The sequence below is a fragment of the Vigna unguiculata genome, chromosome 6 (genome assembly GCF_037176805.1).
Source record: "Vigna unguiculata cultivar grain cowpea cultivar isolate G323 ecotype 2 chromosome 6, ASM3717680v1, whole genome shotgun sequence".
In the NCBI taxonomy this organism is placed as follows: Eukaryota; Viridiplantae; Streptophyta; class Magnoliopsida; order Fabales; family Fabaceae; genus Vigna; species Vigna unguiculata.
The window spans coordinates 18,605,448-18,617,536 of NC_140797.1; the positions used below are offsets into that span (position 1 = coordinate 18,605,448).

General features: G+C 35.7%; 1 pseudogene across 1 annotated transcript; it reads right to left on the minus strand.

Annotated features, from left to right (window-relative positions):
* Positions 1–7,103: 7,103 nt before the first annotated feature.
* On the minus strand, positions 7,104–8,891 carry LOC146885620 (uncharacterized; annotated as a pseudogene). The gene is made up of 5 exons (XR_014995897.1): positions 8,677–8,891; positions 8,452–8,578; positions 8,053–8,331; positions 7,876–7,980; positions 7,104–7,794 (listed from the first exon to the last, which is right to left on the minus strand). The product of XR_014995897.1 is annotated as an uncharacterized LOC146885620 (transcript).
* Between the last annotated feature and the right edge of the window lie 3,198 nt (positions 8,892–12,089).

Here is a 12,089-nt window from a genome sequence, read left to right on the forward strand (position 1 = left end):
AAATAATGAAGGAGATGTTGAATATCTTTATATCACTCAAATTGAGTCAAAGAAAAAATGTGTATTGGAGAAATTATCAGCCTTCTCTTATGGCTTGTACTACACATATATTAATGTTACTGAGACACATGTTATTGTAAGCTAGAAGCTTACAAATAAGAATGAATTTCTTGTTTGGCATGATCGATTGGGTCATCCTAGACATATCATGATGCGAAAAATAGCTGAAAACTCATGTGGACATCCACTTAAAAGTCAAAAGCTTCTTCAGTCCAATGATTTCTCATGTACTGCATGTTCGTAGGGAAAGTTGATAATAAGACCATCACCAGAAAAAATTAGAAATGAGTCAATCTCATTTTTAGAACGAATACAAGGTGATATTTGTGGTCCAATACACTCACCATGTGGATCATTTAGATATTTCATGGTATTAATTATTGTGTCCACTAGATGGTCACATATTTGTTTACTATCAACTCGAAATCAAGCATTTGCTAAGTTATTAGCATAATTGATCAAGTTAAGAGCCCACTTCCCAGATTATCCAATTAAGAAAATTCGTCTTGATAATGGTGGTGAATTTACATCTCATGCTTTTAATGAGTATTGTATGTCAATTGGAATTGAAGTTGAACATCCAATAGCACATGTTCATACTCAAAATGGACTGGCAAAATCATTGATAAAACGTCTAAAATTGATTGCAAGACCTTTACTTATGAAAGCTAATCTTCCAATGACTACTTGGGGATATGCAATTCTGTATGCTGCAGTATTGATTCGCATCAGACCAACAAGTTATCACAAATACTCTCTTTTACAATTGGTTTTTGGTCAGCAACCCAAATATTTCTCATTTAAGAATTTTTGGGTGTGCTGTATATGTCCCAATTTCCCCACCAAAAAGGACTATGATGGGTCCTCAAAGACGTTTGGGAATATATGTTGGATATGATTCTCCATCAATAATAAAATATCTTGAACCATCAACAGGTGACTTACTTACAGCTCGATTTGTTGATAGTCATTTTGATGAATCAGTTTTTCCAACATTAGGGGGAGAAAGAAAGAAACTGGAAAAGGATATTGGTTGGAATGAATTATCATTATCTCATCTTGATCCTCGTACAAAAGAGTGTGAACTAGAAGTTCAACGGATAATTCATTTACAAAATTTGGCCAATCAATTACTAGATGCTTTTACTGACACAAAAAAGGGTAACTAAGTCACATATACCCGCTGCTAATGCTCCAATCATAATTGATATTCCTGTTGGACAATCTAATATAGCAAATGAATCTCAAACATGCCTAAAGCGTGGTAGGCCTGTCGGTTCCAAAGATAAAAATCCTCGGGTGAGAAAAAGGGAAAAAAGGCAAGATGGCCTAATCGAGGGGGTAAAAGTCCCAAAATATTCTTTTGACATAATTAATGATTCGGTTCCAAAAGAACCTCAGGTACCTAAAATTGTTGAAAATGATGAGATCTCAATAAATTATGCCATGAATCATAAAATATGGAATCGAAATGGACGAGGCTTTTGCATATAATGTAGCAAAGGATGTTATAAGTGATATTGATGATCAAGAACCAATGACAATTGAAGATTGTCGGGAAAGAAATGATTGGCCAAAATGGAAAGATGCAATCCAAGCAGAATTAGATTCGCTTGCTAAACGAAAGGTTTTTGGACCTGTAGTTCGCACACCTGAGAGTGTAAAAGCTGTTGGGTACAGATGGGTTTTTGTACAAAAATGAAATGAGAATGGTGAAATTGTTAGATACAAAGCACGGTTAGTTGCTCAAGGTTTTTCACAAAGACCTAGTATTGTTTTTGAGGAGACATATTCTCCAGTATTGGATGCAACAACATTTAGATATTTAATTAGCCTTGTTGCACAAGAAGGTCTGAATTTGCACCTCATGGATGTTGTTACAGCCTATTTGTATGGATCTTTGGGGAATGATATTTATGTGAAACTCCTGAAGGATTTAATGTGCCCAATAAAGCAAATTCTAAAGAGGATTATTCAATAAAATTGAATAAGTCCCTTTATGGATTGAAACAATCAGGACGTATGTGGTATAACCGTCTAAGTGAGTACTTATTAAAGGAAGGGTATAAAAATGACCCTATTTGTCCTTGTATTTATATGAAAAGATCTGAGAATGAATTTGCCATAATTGTTGTTTATGTGGATGACATAAACATAGTTGGAACTCCTAATGAGCTCAAAAAGGCAATTGATTATTTAAACAAAGAATTTGAGATGAAGGATCTTGGAAGGACAAAGTTTTGTTTGGGATTACAAATTGAGTATTTAAACAAGGTGTTTTTGTACATCAAGAAGCTTATATAACGAAAGTGCTTAAAAAGTTCTATATGGACAAATCACATTCATTATGCACTCCAATGGTGGTGAGGTCATTAGATGTTGATAAAGACCCTTTTAGACCTAAAGAAAAAGATGAAGAACTACTTGGTCTTGAAGTACCACATCTTAGTGCTATAGGAGCACTAATGTATCTTGCTAATTATACTCGACCTGATATAGCATTTGCTGTAAATTTGTTAGCAAGATATAGTTCTTCACCTACAAGAAGACATTGGAATGGAGTAAAACAAATACTCTGTTACCTTAAAGGCACTATGAATATGGGCTTATTTTACCCAAATGATTCAAAACTAGATCTAATGGGTTATGTAGATGCATGTTATTTATCAGATCCTCATAATGGTCGATCACAAACAAGATATTTGTTCACATGTGGTGGCACAGCGATTTCATGGCGATCTGTGAAACAAACAATAATAGCAACATCGTCAAATCATGCAGAAATTTTAGCATTACATGAGGCAAGTCGTGAATGTGTTTGGTTAAGGTCTATAATTCAACATGTGCGACAAACTTGTGGTTTATCCTTGGGAAAAATGAAACCTGTAACATCCTGTCAAGATATTACTAATTTAATAAAATAAAATAAAGCAATTAATTACATTCCATTTAATAATACCTCATTTCCCAAAACACGGGAAATTGAAAACTTTATTAATTCACTAATAAGTCCATAATTACAAAACTGCAAATATAACCAAAGTATTCCATGAGCCTTTACAACCCGTTTCAAATAAAATAAAGAAAACATAAAGAAAAAGATCCCATGATCATCCCCTCTCTGCAATTAAGCATCACCAGCTCCACCTGCATCATCACCTGCTCACGTGTACCGCGTACACGATCCTCGCCAAACACAAGCAGATAAGGTGAGCTAAAAGATGAAACACAAAATATATACCAAACATACATATACATGTATAATCGATACAAATAATATAACAATAATACAAACTGTTCCTTTATATCGCATGGCCATAACTATATATAATATCTTTTCATTTCCCACAGAACACTACTCCATTTCCATCACATGGCCACCACCATGTACACCGATGCACCTCATGGAAGACTCATTACCTTCCCTCCACATGGCCACCACCATGTATATTAAAGTACATCAGGGAAACTCTTTCCAGTCCTTTCAAGCCACAACCATGTTAGCAGTGTTCTAAATCTCCTATTAAGTATCTCAAAGCGCCCTGCTGCCACACCTATCGGCCACAACTGATAGACCACGTGCGGAAACCATGCTACGGATCACACACCGCAATGCCAGGTGGAGTTCCCAGGTACGAACATAGTCCGTAACGTCCCAGGACTACCAAACTCGTCAGCAAAACACTGAGGAGGCCAATCCATCTGGACCCATCCGTACTGTGCACAGCCAGCACACTCCCATCGGCAACACTCACCAACCCGAGCCACAACTCAAGGTTCCTCGTGTTCATCCGCTAGCCCGAGCCACAACTCAAGGGAAGTCATTTGATGATTTCAAATTTTTGCCCTCATTTAATATTTAAATTTGGGGATTTAATTGAATTTTCTGTGCTTAAAGATTGATTTAATTAGGATTTGTGATTATTGGATTTATTGAATAAGTTTGGTAAAAATGGCGTAAGAATTGATTTTAGTTGCATAAAATATTATTGGATATTCTAACGTTTGTTAATGCAGCTGGAATTTATTTTTGGTCATTAATAGTGTGGATTTGAAATATTCAAAGTTACAAAATAAGTCCAAAATCAGGAAATGCTGGAAAAGAATAAATCAGGAGCTAAATGCACCCCCAGATTTTATTTGCACACTCCTTCTAAAGTGGACCACCAAAAACCTGTTTTGCACCCCCAATTTTTACTAAGTTGCACTCCTCCTACCACTTAAACTACACTCAACCAGATCTCGCCATGTGGCAATCCTTAACTTTTAAAATTGGCCAACCAGAACAAGCCACGTGGCAACAATCCTTGCACTAATAAGCTATCCAATGGAAGGCTACCACGTCATCATCTTCATCTCCAAAACATAAACCCTAATTTTCCTCAAACCCTAGCTGCCACCATGACCCACCATTGTCGGCAACCACCATGACGACGACGCACCAGTCACAGCAGCCACCACAGATCTGCCAACACCACCACCACATATGAACCTCGCGCCATCGTGAGCCACCATCTCCGTCTGCGTGCCTCCGACCACCACACTTCACGCGCAGCACCTCCATTTTCTCTCCATCATCTTCAACGCACCAGCAGCCAACACCGCGAACCAGTCCCAGCCACCATTGACGCATGCAACAACAGCAGTCCAACACCTTCTTCAACCTCCATCCTTGCTGGAAAACGGTAACAACATCCGTCACAGCACCTTAACAACCAAAGTGTGAGAGAAACCCTAATTCTAGAGAGAGAACACTCTGCCACGTGTCAGGCTGCTATTGGACAGTCAAACTGGTCAACTGGTCAACTGGTCAACTGGTCAACACTAGTCACATGGTCAAAGTCAGTAGTCAACTCTGGTCAAAACTGGAAAAATGGTTAAATAAGAGGGGCATAATTGGAAATTGGACAGAGATTAAGTTGCTTATTAATTAAATAAAAATTAAAGATGTTAGCAACCGACAGATAAAGCCCAAAGTCCATTTGAAGCCTATATAAAGATACTTAAGGTAGCAGAGACAACTAACAACTTAGACACTTAGAACTCTCTGGTTTTGGCAGACACCGTCATCCATTTGATTAAATAAGTTCTTGCCAATAATTGAGACTGTACTTTGATTAGAGGTAATTACTTTAACTAAAATTAGTCAAGACTTTACTTTGATTAATTAAGTTTTCTATTTGGTGAAGAAACAAAGGAATAGACATGATTAGGCATAGTAAAATTTAATTGAGACTGTACTTTGATTGAATTTACTATGGATAATCTAAAAATTCTCACTTTTAATTGAGACTGTACTTTGATTAAAAGTCAGAATGCCAACAAATGAATTGAGTCTTTACATTGATTGATTTGTAAATCAACAACAATAATTAATTTAACAATAATCTCTAGATAACCAATGAAGAATCTTATTTAGAAAAAGCAGTGGAATTGACCTATTTACTATTACTGTGTTTACAATCTTTCGTGTCATTTTCTTTGCATATCAAAACCCTATATTTTTATAGTTGCTAGTTTTAATTGCATTTTTAAGAATCAAATATTTGAGATCAATTCCGTATTCGTTGTGAGACGACTTAGGGTTATCTTAACCCTAACTATTTTGTTCACTACTAATTTGGCAATACTGAAGTTGCTAAAGTTAAGTGGTGGTAACTCGTCAGCAAAACACTGAGGAGGGCAATCCATCTGGACCCATCCGTACTGTCCACAACCAGCACACTCCCACCGACAACACTCGCCAACCCGAGCCACAACTCAAGGTTCCTTGTGTTCATCTGCTATCCGAGCCACAACTCAAGGGAAGTCATTCCAGGCCACAACCCATAGAATGCCACGTGCTTATCCCCTATCCTGGGCCACAACCCAAGGATATATTCTGGGCCACAACCCACGGAACACCAGCAAGCTCACCATTAAGATACCCTAGAAGCATGTTAGCTCACGCATTTCCAGTTCCACCACCAATCAGTTTAATATCACATAACCATATGCATCTTAAGTACATAATCCTACCATCCTTTAGTTAATGTTCAAACCTTTTCCTAAGCCCTCTAATCCAACTCGCTTAAGCTAGATTACCTCGCCCAAGCGAGCACCACGCACTAAACCAACCTCTAACTCTCGCTTAGGCGAGTTCACGTTTCACCCAAAACATCAAAACTCTTGCCTGAGCTACGAGTCAAACCCACAACAACACATTCTTCGCGTTCTCGCTTAGGCAAGAGGCTCTCGCCTGAGCGAGACATTCTTTCGCTCAAAAGATTGCAATTCCCGCCAAAGCGGGATGTCAAATCGAATTGCCAACCACTACAAGAAATCTGCTTATTATCTACGCCAGGTTTTCGTAGGTAATGTTCACTTTTCGTAGGTAATGCGTTGTTATCTACGAATTACCTACGAAGCAAATTTCGTAGCTATTGAGCTGGTAGGTAACTTTATCTACGAAATTGTGCTTCGTAGATAACGTACCTACGAACACTATCTGCGAAAGAAAGACATAGATAATTATCTATGAATAACCTACGAATATCATTATCTACGAAAATAATTGGTGGATAAATTACAACTGGAGTTATCTACGAAACATTTCGTAGGTAACTTATCTACGAAAATTGTCGTAGGTAATATATCTACGATATTCTGCGTATGTAATTTACCTACGAAAATCTTCGTAGGTAAATTATCTACGAAATATTTCGTAGGTAATTATCTCCTACATTTTCCGCATATGTAAATTACCTACGAAGTTCTTCGTATGTAAATTATCTACGAAACTTGTCGTAGATAATTACCTATGAAACTTTTCGTAGATAACGTTATAATATTAAAAAAAATTATAAATAATTTTAATTTCTAAAAATTATTATTATATATTTGTCAGGACTTACGTCTAAACTTCACCTGTAAACAATGCAGTAGACAATTTTGTCTACTTAACATATTCTAGAATTAGAAAATATAGTAGTTTATCACAGACAAGAGAAGTGATGTCTAGACATAAAAGCTGGACTCCACCTGTAGATCCTACAAACATTCCAGCATTCAAATAACACCTTCAAATATAAAACAACATAGTTATCCAAAGGTTTAGCACCATTCATATCATCACATCAAAACTATAAAACTACAAAGATAAAATAAAGTAGATAACACAGATTAAGAAAATAACAAATAAGCTACATAGGTCAAGTCCTACAATTTAAAAACTAACTAATGTTACCCCTAGTTCAACAAGTCCTACAATTACAAACCTAACTAATAATCTACATAATGAGAAGTGTTTTGCCCATGTGGGTGGTCCCTCTCCCGAGCATCATCTTGGTTTTGATCCTCATTTTGTGGTTGTTCATTGACGTCTTGCAAAATGGTTTGTGCGGCAGGAGGAAGAAGAGGGAGAACAACAGTTACTAGGGATTCTAATTTTCTCTGCAGTCGTTGATTCTCCTCCCTAGATTGACGAATTTCTTCTTCCAACCTTAGAATCTTTTGTGAATCCATACTTGTAGAACTGGATGGTTGTTGTGTGAAGGCTTCCCCACAAAGATAATTTTCATTCAGTTTTCCAACACCATATACTCGTCCCTTAGGATTTTTGCCATCAGCAGCAACTAACCAACTTTTTTTCCTTAACTTCTCTTCCTCACTAGGGTCCAATGGAGATATTTCTTCTCCTTCACCACAAGAAGCAACCTCAGATCTTGCTTGGGAAAATACAGTTTGAAATTCCTCCTGTTATTCAAAATAGACATGTTATATAATGACAAATCTTTATATTTAAAAAGGAGGAAAAATCTAAGTTAGAGAAATTACATATGTTTGTTTAGATCTATGATCTACAAAATCACCGGTATTCTTGCGAACATGAGTATGGTGAAAAAGCTCATCAAAATGTACAGGATGACCCAATTGTTCTGCCTATAGCCAAAACTAATTAATCATGATAAAATAGTAATCAACTTATATAACATAATTTTTTAGTGTACATACCATGCGAAGGGCATGCTCATGGATGGTGATTGAGCCACCTTTGTGCAAACATCCACCCTTCTCAGATGCTCAATTCTTTTGATTACGAGCACTCTTTGATCGAAACTCGGGTTGGTTCCACTTAGCAAGCAAACTGTTCCATACTCTATCAAACATCCAGTGAGGTTTTTTCCCAGATTTTCTTGCTTCCATGAAGATTTCAGAAAGTCTATGAGAGGCCTTTATGTTGAAAATCTTTCTAATCTTCTCCTCATGTTTAGGTCTCCAAGTAACCTTTCTCTACATTAAGAGATAATATAGTAGTTAAGATAATGATTATTACAGTAAACAATATATGCAAATAAATTAAATATGCTTAATTGAAATCTAGTAAAGGGTAGGTTACAAATATAAACTTACCTTGAACCTTTGGAAGAAGATCTCCTTCTCTTCATCCAACATTGCACCCCAAGTTAACCATGGCTCAACATATTGTTGCTTAATTGTCTTTGAGATTGCCTTAGAGACAACTCTACTTGGGTAAAACCTAAAAATATAAACACATTATGGAAAAATATGATGTCAATATGAAAAAAACCATATAATATAAAAGAAAAACTGATTTCAACTAGTGTTGATTATTACCCATCATTACAAGGTTCAGTAATTTCAAGCATTGCACCAACAGGAGGGTCATCGTCTTCATTTATGGATGGTTCACCTGCTTCTTCGGTAGACATGTGTTGGTCTTCCTTAAGTACATTATGAATAGATCGAGTGGGTGTTGAGGTTGGTGTATCATTTTGTTGAGAGGGGGTAGATAATGATGTCAATCTAGCACCAACACATTGGGAAGCCATAGATGATGGTGTAGGTTCATTAACATAAGGTTGCACAGGTTGAACAATGGGGGGTTGAGAAGGTATGGGTTAGTCAATTGAGGGTTGGGAAGGGGTAGATTCGGCTATGGATGGTTGGGAAGGAATTGGTACAACATTTGTAGTTGTAGAAGGATTTTGTTGATCAACAGGGGATTCAAGTATAGGTGCTTTTTGTGATGGTAATCTAAGAACATATTTTGGTCGTCTTCCTTTCATTGTCCCCTTTCTCCCCTTTTTGGCAATAGGCAAAGATGGTTCAGGAATGTCTTTATTACATTCTGATGACATATCTACAACTGCAAAGAAGAACATATACAAATCTGTTGCACTGCATTAGAAATGTCAGTAAATTATCCACTCAAATTTGTTATCAAGCTAAACTCTTATAAAATGTGTATTGTAATAATCTCGTCCTTCAATCGGACAACAACACTAATTAAGACCCCATTTCAGTTTAAAGACTGCATGTCAAGATGTATTAATCCTTGATACAAGAAGAACATAATTAATCCTTGATTAAAAGATCTTTAATAACTAATTATGGATAAATCCTTATCTTTAAGATGTATTATTGTGATAGACCGAACACATTATGTTCTGTTATTCCTTTAATTACTACAGAAGGGGAAAAAAGGAGTATTGAACACATATTGAGGAAAGAAGTCCCATACACATCGCTGCACCAAGCCTAGACAAGAACATAGTTCATGCCATCCGTAAATAGAGAAAAATAAGAGAAGCAAAGGAAAACACCAACTTATATATTGAGTTTCAAAAGAAAAGTTCTGAAAAACGAATGCTACACTGTAATTATATATTAATTACCCAAAATAGTTGAGGATGTTGATTATTTGATCTGCTAAGTCTTCAGCAGAAGGAACACATCCTCACAACAAATTGTAGTTGCTCCCAACTGCAAGAACTCTTGTTGAAGTTCCAGAGGAAAATCTATGTCAATAACAATATTCAGTTCTAAATGCAATAAAGAACCCATTCAAATTTATCAACTTACAAACATCATGTCCGGGAGGACTGATATGATAAATTCAAAAGTTGTGAAGCAGTAAAGAAGTTGCCTCTAGACAGAAAAACAATCCTTGGAAATAATAGGTAATCTTTAAACAGGTGGAACTATGTAAAAGAAAATAAATTGGCAGTGCTTACAGTTTGTTGCTAAATCCGGATAGGTGATCAGAGTTGGTTTGTCAGGATCCTCATAGACTATGACAGACACAGAACCACAGCCAGTTCGAATGTGATGCTCCTGAAAGGCAATCCAAAATTAATGGGGGAATGAGAAAAGGGTACAAAAATCCAAGTTGGAACTTTTAATTAAATATCATATCCTTACATGAGAAAAGTGTTCAAAAAATAGTTTAAAATATCAGATCAAACTACTGAATGCAGATCCTCTTTCTTGAATTAAGCAAAACATATAGATATAAATAGTTTTATGTGATTCCAATGCTTTCTATATATTGCATAAGAATGGAATATTTATCAGATAGAAACTAACTTCAAATTCTCTTCTTTTAACTAAAAAAAGAAAACTTCTTCACATAATTTCAGACACATGAATGAAACATTTACCATAATTAGATAAAAAAAATACACGATATCTATATGTCTATGTAGTGTAGGTATGTATGATGGTGTCAGATTTGGCCCTGGCTAAGTATATTTACTGAAAATTCAATCACTAATATATGTGATGACAATTAAAATCAACACATGCATGGCTATAAAAGGGTGCATATCATCATCACTATTTACCATTTTTAATTTTGTTGTTAACCTACTGGATTCTTTCACTGAGAGAAAATTTCAGTGTAGATAGTGAAACTAGTGGAATCTTAGCATAAATCATTGCTTCTTTTTCTGCTTCTGCTGCTGGTAAGAGAATATCAGAACTCCACCATATGATTTCCTGCAACTAACCTACCATTTGTCGTTATATTTATGAGTTTTTCTATTTTCCATTACTGTTCCTATAGTGTTTTTTTTATTGTTCTCAGTTCAACCCTCTAATCCAAAATGAATGGTGGAATGAGAAAAGGGTACAAAAGTTGAAGTTCGAATGGGAAAAAAGTTTGTTAGCATAATTAGCATATCTAATTAGGTGAATATATGATATAGTTGTAACTTGAAATGATTAGGCAGCAGGAATGGAAGTCTTAAAAATCTGCTAGAATTATTGGACGAAACTGTTAAATTAGGATGCAAACAAGTAGAGACACATATTGCACAAAATCACAAAGTTAGAGAATTAATTGTATGATGTAGGCACCCCATAATATCAAAGTCCCTCTCACTACCCCACTTCTACCACTTCTAATTAAAGGTACCACTCACAACTGTTTGTAATAACCATAAATGTTCTTCCTTTAATTACCTAATCTCTCTTCTACAATATACTTCTAAGGTCCATTTGGTAGAGTAGAAAAATAAAGTGGGTGAAACTAAAATATGCAGATGGAAATAAGAAAGAAATAACAAGAAAAGTAAAGATATTAGGTTGAAGGGAAATAGAAAAGAAATAATGAGATAAATAGATAGATTAATAGAAATAAATGAGATGTAGAGCAAAAAAACTCTAGTGAAACACACTAACTTTCTAATTCTCTCATTCCTTTTTCTATTATACCAAACAAACCTAATTTTATCCATCCCACCCATTTCCAGTCCTTCCCCTCCAGCTTTGGAACCTATTGGTACCCAACTCATGCAAAAAAGTATCTTCATTGGTCGTGATCTCGTCCATAAGAGAAATAAAGGTCTCCAAACGGGTACATACACACTGACGTAGTGTGTATTTTCTTGTAAAGCTACAACAAAGCAACAACAGTTATATCCTTCTTTACCAAGAGCATATAAATCACATTTTTCAGCACATGGATTAAGTTTAGGGCCTAAAATTTACTATGTACATAAACAAAGATAATACAACCAGATTGTTTTGGTTAAGAGAATTGAAGCTGCCTATAGTTGTTAACAGAATCAACACAGAAGTATGATTTTATTAGCTAATAAATATGATGCTAGTAAACGTGATAAGCCAAACAAGTTCAGCAAGACCATTCTATTGAAGAATGTTAGGATAACCAGATTAGAACTGAAGTCCTATTTTAGTTAAAATCATTGAGGGCAACTATTAAAGCTCGAATTGTGTCCCAAGCT